The sequence below is a fragment of the Cheilinus undulatus genome, linkage group 15 (genome assembly GCF_018320785.1).
Source record: "Cheilinus undulatus linkage group 15, ASM1832078v1, whole genome shotgun sequence".
NCBI classification, from domain to species: Eukaryota; Metazoa; Chordata; class Actinopteri; order Labriformes; family Labridae; genus Cheilinus; species Cheilinus undulatus.
In genome coordinates this window covers 29,513,519-29,529,363 of record NC_054879.1, presented here as the reverse complement: position 1 = coordinate 29,529,363, position 15,845 = coordinate 29,513,519, and the positions used below count along the sequence as shown (strand labels likewise).

At 40.5% G+C, this 15,845-nt stretch overlaps 1 protein-coding gene across 2 annotated transcripts in view; it reads right to left on the bottom strand.

Moving 5' to 3' along the window:
• The window catches only part of sema5ba (sema domain, seven thrombospondin repeats (type 1 and type 1-like), transmembrane domain (TM) and short cytoplasmic domain, (semaphorin) 5Ba), a 332,738-nt gene extending 318,735 nt beyond the window's left edge, over positions 1 to 14,003 (bottom strand). For both annotated transcript variants that reach the window (XM_041807240.1, XM_041807241.1), the window contains exon 1: positions 13,854 to 14,003. The gene's annotated coding sequence lies outside the window, so the exon portion shown is untranslated. The remainder of the gene's footprint in view (positions 1 to 13,853) is intronic.
• Positions 14,004 to 15,845: the final 1,842 nt, after the last annotated feature.

Here is a 15,845-nt window from a genome sequence, read left to right as displayed (position 1 = left end):
AGGAGCAGTGGTTCTACTTCAAGCTCCCTCCAGATGTCCAAGCTCCTCAGCCAACCCTGCCTAGCTGAGCCCAGACACCCTACTGTGGAATCTCATTTTGACTGCTTTAACCCACATCAATGCTACATATATGTGGATATAATCATAATATAATAAAGCAGCTTAATCATATTTATGAAGGTTTGGTTGATAAGTGAATTATCATCCACACTCCACCCGTTCCATCCTGTTTTCCTGAATATTTTCATTTATTTTAGAGTTCATTGGCTCACTGACCTCATCCTTGATTTTTACAGGAGGGGCTTCCAAAATAATTCCAGGTTAAGCAGGAGAAAATGCTGGTTATTGTGTAATACATATAGTCTACGCCTGAACATTACGGAATTTTTGTGACCTGTTTATTAATCCAATGATATGACTATCAGGGATTTCAGATGATGTCACCACTCCTATGATTCAAGGCTTTAAAAAGTATATCACTAAATTTGTTTGGTTGAATTTTAGTTTGTTTTCTTCTTGTGTATAACGCTGAACTCCTAGGGTGCCTTCACACAAGGCCAATCCGTACAGTGCTCGAGGATGTTTGAACCCCAAAGTCCAGATCATTTGACAAGTGAGAGAGTTTTAGGACTTCTTTGGTCTTGCATTCCTCTTTCTAAAAAACACAGCATTTCAGTCAAATTAATTCAAATTTTTGCAATTTCTGCGTTAAATAGTAGATTCCATTTTTATTGGCCAATTCTGTGACTCCGTTAACGAGGAAATCATAGGGCCCTAGACTCCTTGTCTCAGCTCACTCATCTTTTCGTCTACTTTCTTTGTCTTTCTAATGATTGTAGGTCTGGGTCCAGGTCCTGATCTAGAGAATAGAACACTTGCCTATTATCACAGTGAGAAGCACATGTCTGTTGGCCAAAATAGGCAGAAAAATGATAAACACAAGGTCATATTTACTTTGTTCAAGCAAATATGTGTTTCCACATCATTTGAATATATCATAAATAAGATCAACACCGTATCAGTTAGATTTCCTGATTGTGCATCTTAAAGAAAAAGCCTGACTTGGCACTTCTATTGAGAACTCTTCATGTTTGTACAGAACTGTGTCACTCTAAATTTTTCCTGACTCAGTTACACAACAAAGCAAACCACTTGTATGGATATTTAACTTGGTGAAACCCATCAAGAAAGACAGTGGCAGCAGGGAGACACAGCCAACATAAAAACAGCGCTGACATGCATGTTGCAGAGCAAGCATGAACTCTGTCTGTAACGGGCTTTAGAGGATACAATGACACAAAATAAGCCCCACAGTTAATAAAGTTGCAGTCATGTTCTCTGTTAAGACTGAAATCACACTCTGCACAATCTGAAAACCTGCAACTGTGCATGGGGCAACTGGGCCTAGTGTGAGTGCGCCTTTAAAAAGGGGTTGGAGCAGAACACTGGTGTAAGTCTTGATAATTAAGCAAATTACGCCACTCCCTGATTTGCAGTTTCGAGACAAAGGGTCTTGAAATCAAGTGAATGACTAGTCTGACTAGTCATGACATCAAACAGCAAAAGATTCAAGTATGAGAATGCATTCATGACCAGGAAATCTGCAAATAAAACCAATGGGGAAGTATCTCAAGAGGATATTAATATGATATTTACACAAAACCAATCCCAAGTCTGTCAAAAATCCTCTAAAAATCATAAAAGAACTCAGATGGGAGCCTTAAGGAAAGTGTTTCTTAGATCTCTTTGAAGAGTGAAAATTCGTGAGACCTCTAACATACGAGACCTCTCTAGCATCTTGAAAGTAAAAACAGACAACCTGAGAGCCCCTTCAGCTCTCAGGGCCAGTGGTTCAGAGAGGTATTAAAGCAGGGGAGCGGGGGACAATGTTCCCACCGTCCCCACAATGGGCTCAACACCCATCTTCCAACCCCATCCTCCGGGTCACATCAAGCCTTGAATGAGCTCCCTTCCTAAAGCTTCTGGGGGTTTCAGCCATGCGTCCAGAGCATCAATGGGAATAGTGTTCCTCCCCCCACAATGGCCAAATCAACTGTGGGAGCACTTTCTCCTCCTCTCGCGCCCCTTTTATTCTCACCCTGTTCAAACCTGAACAGAGGAGGGACGGGAGAGAAAAGGCACATGCCTTCACGTCCGCTTCGCACGCATACAAAGAGAAAAATCAAATTGCTCAGACATGCACGCATGCGCACACGCAGGTATGACCGCATACCCGCTCACAATGCTCACACCTCATCTAATACCAGGAGGGGTAACAATGAGAGAGTGTGAAAAGGAGGAAAAGACTGAATAGTTTGAGGCTGTTTTGGAAAAAACCCTCAATTTAAAAGCTGCCCTTCAAATGACAAATAGAGGTGGAATGTTGTGAAACCGTAGCCTATATTTTCAACTAATTTTCAAAAAGTCAGGAGAGTAGCTCAGATAATGGCTTACAGTATCAGAAATGCCCGTGACTGTAGGTTAAACACAGTCAATGCACATCTACAAATCATAAATTGATTACCCTTCCTCTAAAATGGCTTGTAACTTATTCTCAAACAACCAGAATATTACCCAGCAATGAAATGTATCTTACTTTTTCTGTCATTGACAGTAGCAAACAAAAACAGTTTGATGTTAGCTCAATATGTAGCAGTCAGAGCAAGTTAGCTTAATGACAGAAATCAAGGCATCTGCTTTCTCAGTACAAAGGCTGTTGTTTTTATGGTTAGTTTATTTTTTATTTAACTAAAGTACTTCAAAAAATAAGAGAAAAAAATATTCAAAATGTTAAGTAGATTAATGTTTAAAATGTACGACAGACGCAGGATATGCAAAGGTAACGTTAGCTTAAATTGTTTCAAGGTGTTTAGCTTGTTTGTAGGAAAAGACACTGTTTAAAAGCCTCAAAAACAGATTTTAATGTAATTAACTTTTGACAACAGCAAACGAAATAACAGAAACATGCTAGCAAAGTGTGTAGCTGTCAAAGCTAGCCTAACATCAGAATTCTTACAGTTGGTGTTTTCATGGCACACAAGGTAAGTTTTTATGGCTAGCTTTATTTTTGTTTGAATAAGGATGATACAAAAAGGAGAATAATATTTAAAGAAAACTATGTAAAGAAGATCTGTGTTTAAAATGTAAAACAGACAGGTGATGCTTATGTAACGTTAGCTTAAATTGTTTCCAGATGTTTGTTTTTAGGTAAAAATAGCATCATGAGCCAAATGTGGGAAAAGTACAGAGCTCTTGTACTCAAGAAAAAGTACAGATACTCTGGTTAAAACTTCCTTAAGTAAAATGTAAAATGACTGGTCTATAAATCTACTCAAATAAATTAAAATGTATTTACTAAAAAGTTTACTGAGTAGCTACTGAGGAATTGTACGGTAAGATATCATTGTTCCTTATTGGCAGAAACAAAAACAAAACAAAAAAAAAAAAAGATCTTCAGCCAGGTTGTTCAGGTAAAGTCACACCTCAATAATAAACTAAAATACACAGCTAAACTGGCAGTGTTAATTAAACTCATATAGTGCTAAAATTGACACTTAAAAGTGTTTATAGTCCACACTAGTTAAACTACACTTTTGCAGGTGTTCGATATCTGACAATTTGACAGAGCTGCAGGAGGTGGGTCTTCTCTGGTAAGACTAAAACAGAGAGTCAACCTCATAGCAAGGTAATGCATACTGATGAAGAACACCTGCTGTCCTTTAGGAGCACCTAAAGTCACAAGTGGGAATTCTAACTCAGTGGATATCTTCACTCATGGAGCAAATGTGTCCCACATCAAAATAACAGGCCCATGGGCATGATGGGAAAGTGTAGTCAACAGACTTGGCAAAAGCACAGGAGTTCAGTGCTCAAGCAAAGGTACAGTTACTTTTGTTAAAATGTACTTAAATAGTAGTAAAAGTACTGATTTCAAAATAAACTCAAATAAGTACAAGTACATGAAAAAACTATTCTCTTACAGTAGTTTGAGTAAATGTAATTACTTACTTTCCACCCCTGCTTGGTGCTTCAAAGGATTTTTTTCAAATCTCAAGTATTCAATGATAGCAAACAAAAACAAACATCCTAGCTAAGCTGTTACAGCTCTTATGTTCAAAGTGAGCTAGCTTAATGAAAGGTTAGGCATGGGAGCATATGCTCGTTCAGCTCTTCCCCACATCAGCCTTGGTCCTGGACTGCTCTGGCCTGATGGCTATCCTTCAGGCCTGCGGCAGGCCCATGCCCCATTGGGTATTTTTCTCAGCTACCCTCTCAATGATGCACAGGGTCGGGGTCTGGTCTGTCCCACCGGAACATGGGCACCCAGTCTATGTTGAGCAGGATCAGGCCAGGGAAAGTATTGCTAGACGCCCGTCTAGAAGCACTGCTGCCCACTTCCAGCAGCTGGCCCTTCCCATACCCGCTCTCCTGAGCTCGTAAGCATGACACACAGGGGAGCCTCTGGCAAAAGTGAGGCCCTAAGCAGAATCTGGTATGAGGCCCCCCTACATTGCATGAAGTATCTTGAGGGTCAGTTTACTAATGTGTGACGCCCAGGTAAAGTTTATGTTAGGTCAATGATGTATATGTATTACCTTGATCATATTTATCACACAGACACCGGCCTGATCTAGAGGAAGAAAAAAAAGGCCCCCAGAGATGACGAGGCTCTATGTGCTATGCGGGGTCTGCATATAGAGAGCAGCAGGCCTGATTAAATACGTAAAATATGCTGAAAGGATGTAACCACAAAGGTGTCCAGCCAGCGCCTTAGGTCATCACAAATCTTAAAATTGGTCCCTGAACACAGATTTTGTGTTGCTGGCTTTTTTAACTTAATTAAAAGGGATAACATCAAAATAGGTAAAAATGCAATGAAACGAAAAGAGAAAAAAGAAGAAAATCCAGACGTTGGCAGCTGGAAACAACAAGCTCTACATAATATACTGATTTCATAAATAAAAAATCATTCTTGAGTGAGATTAAAATCATAAAAGAATGATGTATTTGGTGGAACATTTTTCTCCCCAGCTTGTTTTTCCCGCTTGACAGCCTGCCTGCCTGCCCTTTTCATCTGTTTGTAAAGGTGCAGTAATAACAGCACAGGGAAGGGGAGGGCAAACAATGATGATAACGTTCCAGAGACAAATTAAGACTGTTGGGTGGCATTGAGCATTAATTAGCAGGGTTGCAGACAGAGAGCAGACAACAGAGACGCTGCAGCAGTATTGGATTTCACAGGCGGCGATGGTTATGTGTCGAGGCGGAGAAAGGCCAGGTTACAGACAGACACATACACGCACAGACACGGCGCATGAAGGCCACGCCAAGTGCACTCTGCATTCAGAAACAATGAGATCCTGAGAGAGCTGTGGGGACCCAGACAGACATCGTGGAATTATTCATTTCCACCCACCAGCTCAGACTGCATCCCACAGACCGCTGGCCTCCCTCGGCTGACTCTAGCTCAAGCTGTGTGGTTATCACAAGCACATTCTCATTTTAACACACCCTGTCAGAAAACAAAGAAGTGAGCTGAAGTCTGAGGCTGATACTCATCAGGGTGCTGTTGCATTGAAGCTAAGTATGTCTGTCAATTTACAGCTTGTTGCTGATTCTGTCCATTAGCTTGACTTGAGTCCTGGTTCAAACAATGGCAGGCACTGTTCAAAACGACGCCATGGATGGATATTAACTATTCTTATCAGGGATTTTCATACGCAACCTGTGTGGTTGAGTTAAAAAGAACTGCCAAGTTAGTGTGGATGGTTTCTGCCAGTGGTGCACCCACTGGTGCACAAAGAAAAGTGAGTCTTAGTCTTTTTTGACCCTGTTTGTTGTAAGAACATGGACCAACTTCAATCTAACCTAACTGCCAGAAGCATTGTGTGTGTTTTGCCGTCATACCTGGTGGATCTGGTTGTGGTTTATCTGCCTTACCGCTCTCAAAAATTTAATAATCCACTATCTCAAAATATTAGACTATTGTGGAAAAGTCCAATTTGCACAATTTTCCTGAGCCTTAATTCTCTCACTGTGGTTAGATACACACAACCACAATCATGGGGAAGACTGCTGACTTGACAAATTTCAAGGGGACAATCATCGGCATCCTCTACAGGGGTAAGCCACAGAAGGTACTGCTCTCAGAGCCGTCTGTTCTGTGGGGCTGTATCAAAGTATATTCATGGAAAGTTGAATGAAAGTGAAAAGACTGGTAGGAAAAAGGTGCTAAAGAGATACAACACCAGGAATCATACAAAATGACTTTGCTTAAACAAGGTAAGTATATACTTTAGTTTTATTGGTCAATATCCAATCAAATCTTCGCCATACTTTCCCTGGATAAAGATAATTTGGCCACACAAAATATATATAAAAATATAAATGTAGTCCCAAAGGTTAAACAGTTCTTACAAAGTTAAAAACCTTCAAAACTGGGGTTTATTACCTATTGTTTATCTTCATTCTGGGCACTTCATCACAGCTTTAGTTCACCATCACAGGAGGTGATCCACATACAGACATTTGTATCAAGACAACTCTCATTTCAAGTAAAACAAGGAATGCTGCTTCACATAATGTGTGTGACTGGTAAATATCATTTTTGTCAACACTGTGTGACAGTGAAGATTGAGACCATAACTGCAAACACAAGCTGTGATATCAAATCTGGCCTCATATTTACCTAACAGAGAGCTACAGACACTACAATGTCGCTGCAGTCTACTGAATTCACAGAGCCACTTTAAGGAAGCATCTCCGTGCACATCTCTTCACTCTCCTCTAAAGTTCTTAACAGAAAACTCTGTATGTTTTCTGCTCTCTCTGCATGCTCACAGCTTTGTTTTTCCTCTCTGTGTCCTGACCTAATTACCATGTGAATCCTGCTCAAGAAGGCCACTTTAAAAGTCCACAAATTCTCTCTCTCCGCTTCGCTTTCGCATGCCAGGCTCAGGGAGTGTGGAAAAGGGAGCAAATCAAGATCAACGGTCGGCAGAGCACGTCTCGGCCAGCCACTCACCGCTCCGCAGCACTTCTCAGAGCATCCTCTCTGAGCTTTTAAAGCAAGGAATTGCATATTTGTCAAGGCCGCTGTGGAAAGAGCAGGAGGTGTTACAGTGTAAATAATTTGAGATCTGGTTCATATAGGGGTCTGCATACATCTCAGAGTACTTGTTTGACGTGCATGAAAGCTTAACAGCTGAGTGACAGACTAAAAGCAGAAACTTGATGCCGTCGGAACTGTCACTTTTAACTTTTCGGTGGTTTTGTTCATGGAAAACTGCACTTTGCAATAAATAAACAGCCTGACAACTCTGACAAGATGCTTCTGTACTTACAAGTTTACACACCTTAAAGTGCAGCTCTACAAGTCTTTCTCACCAGACTGGATCGCACTTTTCTTTTTAGACACAGACGTCAACACTTGAGCTTGAACTACACTTAAAATGGTCTTGTTTTCTTTTTCTTTGAGAAGTAATAGCTGATGGAGGAGAAGACAGATCAAATTCTCCTCACATTAAACTTTCATATCTGTTTGTCTCTTCTCAAATGATGTCCGATGACAGAAAAAGTCCACATGGCACAGTTTAAATATGCATCATTTAAAATTTGATGAAGAGACTGCCAGCTCATCTATTCACACATAACATGTTTCTGAGTGAATATTAAATATTTATGTTGACATCAGACATAAGCTTAAGGGATATGGAGTTTTTAAGATATATTTGTATATTTAAGCAAGATATTGGGTATGACAGCATCATTTATATTACATAGTCCATGTTGATGTTGATTAAGATAAAACCAGATGCCAGACCCTAGAGTCACTAGACGTAATATGCTTATTGAACTCAACCTAATCCAGTTCAAATGTTAAATAAATATTTGAAGGTATTGTATTTGTTTTATCAAATTTAGGAGCATATTATCAGGAAACATTCAAATTATATTGGCCTCTTTAACTGTCAAAATTGCAGTCAAACTCTTTCACACGGTTGAAATTGCACACTTATGTTGACAACATGTGGAAAAGTCGGTTGAACTTTGAAAAAACAACAGTTTCCTTTCCTCCTCAACAGCTTATAGAAGTCAAATATTGAAACCTGTTTGATACTTCAGCAACAATTACAGAAGTCGACACACCCAATATTAGGCTAATTATCAAAAATAGTGGACAGACTCTTGTCAGGTCAGGTAAGGCACGGGAGCATGTGCTGGTTCTGCACTTCGCCACGCCAACCTTAGTCCTGATAGCCATGCTACAGGCCTGTGCCAGGTCCATGCCCTATCTCTCAAGGTATCCCAGGTCCATGCCCTATCTCTCAAGGTATCCTCCCAACTGCCCCCCTCCACGATGCACGTGGTTGCCCCTGGCATCTGGACCAGCCCACTGGGTCCTGGGCACCCAGTATGTGGTGAGCTGATATCATGCCTGGGAAAGCACACCAGGTGTTGCCGTTCCCACATCATGCAGGCGACCCTTTCCAACCCTGCTCTCCTGAGCACATCAGGATTTCGCACACGGTCTTGCCAACGATACCTAAATATTGCCAGAATAGAAGCTGTCAGAAGAGTCCAGTCGGTGCCTCTGGCCATCAGTCAACATCCAGGACTCACAAGAGAATAGTAAGACCAGAAGGACCAAGGACTAAAAGACTCTGACTTTCATCCGTATGGTCAGATACTGGGAACCCCAAACTTTCTTGCTCGGCAAACCCACCGTCCCATGCCTGGGTCGATGTCTACGGTTCATCTCAGTCTTGCAGTCAGTTGCTCAGTGGATCAAATTCCATCAAACTCCTGCACACTATCTTAATTGCACAAATATGTCAGCAACTTTTCAAAAGTGAGTTTAAGTACAGAGGATCAAATAGTTCCCCTGCTCCTACCCAGTTAGTAGAATCAAATTATACTAAAACCTATTTGATAATTTAGCAGCAAAATAGAAATCTTAGACACCCAAAATTATATAATTCATTGTCTTTAATTATCGTGAAATTGCAAACTCTTTTACGCTATTACAAATGCAAACTTACATTGACAACATTTGGAAAAAGTGGGTTAAACTAGTAAAAACCAAACATTTTCATTGCTCTTCACCAGTTAGTTTGAGTCAGATATTGATGCCTGTTTGATACCACAGCAACAGCAATAGAAGTCCTACGCGCCCAATATTGGGTAATTGCTGAGTTTAATGAGTAAAAACTGTAGACAGACTCCTGCACACTGTCCATATTGCAAAATTAAGTTGACAACATTTGGAAAAGAGGGTTAAACTGAGGGAAAGTAAATGTTTCTCTCACACCTCACCAGTTAGTAAAGCTTCCTGAACACTCAATATTAGGTAATTGATTGAGTTGATTATCAACAATTGCAGAAAGACTCCTGCTCACTCTCCAAATTGCACAAATATGTTGGCAACATTCAGAATAGTGAGTGGAACTGACGAGGAGTGAAGGTTGACTTTGCTCCTTGTTTGTAAAATTTATACAATATAGTTTGCTCCAGTTTTTTTAATTAACACCAAAAAATTGCCCTATGAATCATGTACTACTGTTGTGGTATCAATTATTTGTTTTTTCCTAAAATCATGTCAATCTTTATAATTCAGGTATATTGACAAGCATTTGTTATTTCTTGACAGGATTCTTGAGATATAATTTTTGGTCTATATTGCCCAGTTCTTATCAGAAGCTGTAAAGTTACAGGATCTTGCATAGATGCATAAACACACAAGCTGTGGCTACAAGAACATCAAGGAAAGAGAGGGAGACATAAAAGTGAGCATAGGTGGTCTAAGAGGAGTTTCAGAAGCCTCCATCTAGTTAGGCTTTGTTTCAGTTCCCTTCCCCTCTGCTGGTTGGGTCCCCTCCTCCTCACCAGGACCTGTCAAGAGCCCTCATAAGTTCATCAAAGATGAAAACCTGCTTTCCATTTGAAAGGAGCGACCCAGGACACTAAAACAGCTCTTCATGTAACAAAAGCCTTAATCATCCATAAGACAAGCATGTGGGCCTGACAAAAACCTGTATGAATATATGAATATCAATCAAAACACAGGGGGAGATGTGAGACTTTCACACGTGTTGATTAATGATGAAAATAAATACAAGAGTTGGACCGAATGCTGTTTGGGATTCCAGATGGGAGAATGAAGTTGTTTGGATACCAAAGAGGACTGAATTAATCGGGATAGTAAGTAATAAGAAGTCTGCAGAGACGGATAAATTAGAGGGATAAAACTGCAAACAGAAGCTGTGATTTCAAATCTTTCATTATTATTATTATTAGCATCTCTGATTTAATAAACGATCCACCTTAGGTCAATAATAATGCAATAACTTTGACTAAAACTGGTCTTTCAAAATGCAGATACACATGCGAGTAAACACTCCTAGTTTTGCCACTTTACTCTCATATTTCAAGGCCACCTCCCATTATGTTATTTCTTTTTTTATGGTCGAACTATGATTAGGCAAATCAATATAGATGGACTCATATCTTGTGTATGTTTGTCTGTGGAAACCACAGTTTCCAGATCATACATGAATCAGGTTACACAGAGTCCATAATTACATGAAAATTCAACCCCTCAGTCCATGTAGCCTGAAACAAGAGCTATGTACAATTGTTGCTCTCTGCAAAAGCAAGAAGGGGACATGAAGGTTTCATGAAGAGCAAGCTAGTCAAAAATGTCAAGACAAGACACCCTTCCACTTTTTTGTCAGCACTTCTGTCTGTATCCCTTGTCTGCAATGTCAAAATATTTGAATAATTATTTATAAAAGATTCAGCACCCTCACATCTTGTTACATCATGTAAGTGTGTGATTAAAACAAAGACATATTTGATTTTTGCCAATATCCCATGTCCTGATATTTTCCAATACAGATTTGTAAATGTCATTAAGACCTTAAATTTCAGTCCTCAAAATACACTTGGACACTAAAATCTCCTGTATATTAAAACATAATATTGGCAGGTATGCTGGACAATGTATCTGTACATCCATCATACACTTCAGTCACATCAAATTGGCCAAATCACTCAGCGCATGCCTCACAAGTGAAGATACAATTCACACTGGCTCACTATAATTAGACAATAGAAGATTGGGAATACGATGCCTGGCCTGATGAGTCTCAATTTCTGCAGCAAAATTCAGATGGTAGGCTCAGAAATTGACGTAAACAACACAAACCTCTGCAAGGCCACCAACTATACCACATTCAAAGTCATTTAAATCATCTTTCTTACCCATTCTGATCCTGAAGATTAACTCTAAGTGATCACCTTGACCCTTTCTAGGTGCCTAAATGCACTGATTTCTGCCACGTTATTGGCTGATCAGTTTTTGTGTTACTTAGCAGTTGAACAGATTTACCTAATAAAGTGATCACTGTGTATCAAACTTGTCTTTAAGATAAGGTAAGATTCTGTAAATGAAAGCAGACAGTGACAGAGACAGATACAATGAAATCTGATAAAAATAAATCAAAACACACATAAATAATTTATGTAAAGACATAAATTATCCCTTAAAGACCATGTTACAGCAGGTTAAGGTATGGATACTGTATGCAATCATATTATTAAACACCTTCTGTGGACTATTACCTCTCATTTTGACAGTCTTCCTTCAATCAATACACGAGAAATATTAAGGAAAATCTCTTCAGAATAAGCTACCTATGTCTCTGCAATCAGCGTCTGTATTATCAGCCAAAAAGCATTTAAAAAGGTCACAAAAACATGCAACATTTCTTGGATGTTATTGTCATACTTTATGTCTTGTAAACATGCACCTCTATGTTATTGTTCTTTTTATGTAGCCTACAAAGCACTTGTTATTGTCAGAGGGAAGGCATCTTTATGAGCCATCCGTGGCTTCTAACCTCCCCTGCACCACTTTTACTGTGATAACATTGCAGTTGTTCCTTTTAGTTTTATAATGTGCAAAAAATTAACCAAAAAACTCATATCAACATCAGTAATTATACTTAATGAATGACTGAGGGCAAACACAAATCTTTTCTGTTTGTGGCATACTTTTAACCAAACCAAAGTGCTCAGCTTCAACGCAACTTTTTGTCATCCGACACGTCTCCCACAGCAGTCATGCTCGGCTGCATTTGAGAGTCGTTTGAGTGTTAATGAATAATACAGAGCCCTTCATTGATGCTGTTGAACCTCTGAGGCTCAATAAAAAGCTACAGATGAGAAAAGAGTGCAGCTCTAAAACCGCTTCTAAAAGCCCCTGTGGTGGTGGAAAATAGCTTTCAAGTGAATAAGTTGTTTGATTAATTAAGTCGAGTGAAAGTGATATTTTAAACCTTTAGCTTTTTAGAGCAGCAGTTTCAGGGAGAAAAGAGCGAAAGCTGCTTTGGCTGAACTGCCTGCAGATAAAAACTTGTTCGAAAGTGCTTGACATTTCATCACCTGGAGCAAATCATACAAACAGCAGTCCGCAATGTCCCTGCATGTTTCTGAGCTTTCATGAGTGCAGCACAGGATGGTCTGCTCTGAGTTCACTCTTACAGAGAACAGCTCTACTTGCACCAAACTTCACCTGCTAAGGTGCTCACACAGCTGCACAATACTGCTCAACACTGCCCTCTGTTGTCCTACAACAACACAGCCCTTTCTCCTGATCCAACAATGCATCTCAGAACAATCAACTTAAACCCATGCAAGAGGGAAATGTCCTATTTTCTGCCTTAGAAACGGTATGTCTTTGTCAAACACCCAGACTTGGAGAAGTTGTCCTCCAGACTCTTATCCTTCTTTAGAATTTGAAATAAAACAGAGCTGGGATGTCTGCGTGTATCGCGGAGAAAATGAGAAGCAATTCACTCGAGTGACAAGCTCTTGAATAACGATTTCATGAGCTGATTTTTCAGCGTTTTAGGCAGAATTAGTCCCATAGACATTTGCTGGGATTGGGAGAGAACAAAGAGATATGAGACGGTTGCACTTAGCGTGCGTAAAAGCTGCACATTCCGCGCGTAAAAGCCAATTTGTTTATTGGAATTGATCCGTGATGAGGTCATCCTGGGGAGTGTTAGGTCAGCTTTTGAACTGCATGCAAAGTTAGTTTAAACATATTCACTCTTGCACTTGCTATTTGTGGTTTAAATCAGTTAGAAATATTTGAGTATGAGGGAAACACAACTTATACGCACAGCACTCAGATAATCCACTTTCCTGATTGATGTCAATTATAAAGAAGTTTCTCCTGAGGCTTATTTTTAAGTTCACTTCTTTTCTGGATGGTTACCACAGAGAAGCGTGCAGAACAAAGTAAGTTTGAGACGGCGCTAATGTGGCAGGCACAGGCAGCTCCTGCAGCCCACAAATGCTCCTCTGATCCTGGGATGAAACGTGAGTGGAAAGTAAAACTGGCATGGCATAAAGGAGCTGCAAACTGCTCTGAATAACGCATGCTATCTACGGGAGGATCGCCTCGCCTCAGGCAGACAAAGTGGGCAAAAGCGCAGGAAAGTGTTATAATGAAATAAAAAAGGAAACATTGCTCCAAACCGGCTGTGATGGAAAAACGTTCCAGAGGAAAAACGGAGCCCACCGCTCAGCATGGCTGAATAAAGTACGAGTGGCCAATCCATTAGAGACGGAAGGTGATTTTCTTGAATTTATCAAGCTAAAGCAGGCTTTGTGGTGAATTTGCCTCTGGTTTAAAATTCAGCACCACAATAACAGTCAATCCATGTCAATTTCGCTGTAAATCCAAAGCCTAAAACTGGCGCACAGCACACCTAAAAAGTGCTTTTGTTCCATCATTTTGGGTATTTTTCCAAATAAAAGAGATTAAAAAGTGTCTTTTGTCCTACCTTTAAAGATGTTTTAATCCGAAAGTTGACAATAAAAGTCAGGCAGAGATGAAGAGAGAATCACACTCGCACTTTAAACCGTGGAGTCAGAAAAGAAACGGGTTCTAGTGTTGTGTCCTGAGCCGCTGTGCGCGTCCCTCTCACAGCGACCTGCAGCCAACAACTGCGCTCTCTCTCTCCTTGAGCGTCGGACGATACCACCGGGCTGAGGAGGAGGGGAGGGGAGTGGAGGGGGTGAGGAGGGGGTCTGTAAGCAAAGATGGGGCCGATTTGCAAGCGCAGTGGGGAAGGAGGCATGGAAACCCTCCGGAGAGCTGGAAGAGTGTCGCAACAGCAGAGAGAAATTAAGCAGAGTGAATCGGCGGAGAGGCTTCTGGGAAAGGTTTGTCCCGCGTTGTTGTCTGGGACTCCTCTGTACCTGCTGTGCCTGGGTGTATGAGTAACCTGGCAATATCACTCCACCGGGAATCACTGTTTTCCATGCGCGGTTGTTTTGATCTAAGCAGACAAAGAAAGTCAAACAATGAACACATTTAGATGACGACGACACTAAACCACAACCATTCATCTCTACTCCGTTTTATTCTCTCAGGCAGGTGAAGGCTGAGCAAAATGGTACAAGCCAGACCCCATTCAGAAAAAAATAGGCTAATTTATGCTTTTCTTTTTCTTTGAAGGCCTACCTGGTAATGAGCTGCTGAGCCTCATGAAAATAATACAGATCTGATTAGAACTATGATTTAAGAGTTAATTCACAGTTCACATCAACCAACCTTAAAATGTTCATTATAGATTATACATAATTGTATAACTGTATCCTGTAATTTAATTCCAAAATAGAACCTTGGACATGAGCCATAGAGGGCTCAAACTTTTTATGAGGACACCAAAGTGAGCACTTTGTTCAATTCTGTCCATTTAACCCCCCCCCCCCCAAAATGGTTTGAGTGAGATTTCTGCCTAAATGTAGGAGTACTACTTAAGTACATCTTTCAAACTTAGATTTGTACACGACTCTTTGTGCAACATCTTATGCTTTTACTTCCTCCAGGGATGGTGGGGGTCACCTGTCTCCGGTGCTGTTGATCTGGGGGTCCTGAGATGAAAACCCCTGCCCTAGAGGGCACTTTGTTCAATTTTGTGTACTTACTGGGCACTGAGGAGGGCACTTTGTCAAGTTTTGCCTGTTTAAAAGGCAAAAAAGGGCATGTTGTCAAGTTTTGACCATTTTGATGGCACCTAAATGAGCACTTTGAGGGGTTTTGTCCATTTAGAGGGCAACAAAGAGGGCTCTTTTTCAATTCTGCCCACTTTAGGACACCAATGAAGAAGGTACTATGTCACATGTTGTCCATTTAGAGGGCACCTGAGAGGGCCCTCTGTTAAGTTTTTTCCATTTAAAGGGCCCCTTAATAAGAACTTTGTGAACACTGCCCATTTAGAGGGGACCAAATATAGCAATTTTTCAAGTTTCGTCTAATTAATGGGCACCAAAGAGGGCGCTTAATCAAGTTTGTTCATTTAGAGGGCAATGAAACAAGCAATTTGTCATTTTTGCCCATCAAAAAGGCACCAAAGAGGGCATTTTGTCAGATTTTGTCCATTTAAAGGGTACCAAAGAGAGCACTATACCAAGACCTCCCCGTTTAAATGGCACCAAAAATGAGCACTTTATCAAATTTTGTCCATTTAGATGGCACCCAAAAATGAGCACATTGTCAAATCATTCCAATTACAGGGCAACAAAAAGGGCATCTTCTCAGGTTTAGTCCATTATGAGGGCAAAGAATTAAGCAATTTGTCATTTCTGCCCATCTAAAGGGCACCAAACAGGGTACTTTACCAAGATTGTTCCCTTCGATAGCACCAATAATTAGCACCTTGTCAATTGGTCCCATATGGATGGCTGCAAAGAGGGCACTTTGTCAAACTTTCTCCATTTAGATGACACCAAAAATGAGCACTTTGTCAATTTGTCCTTTGGCTTATTTC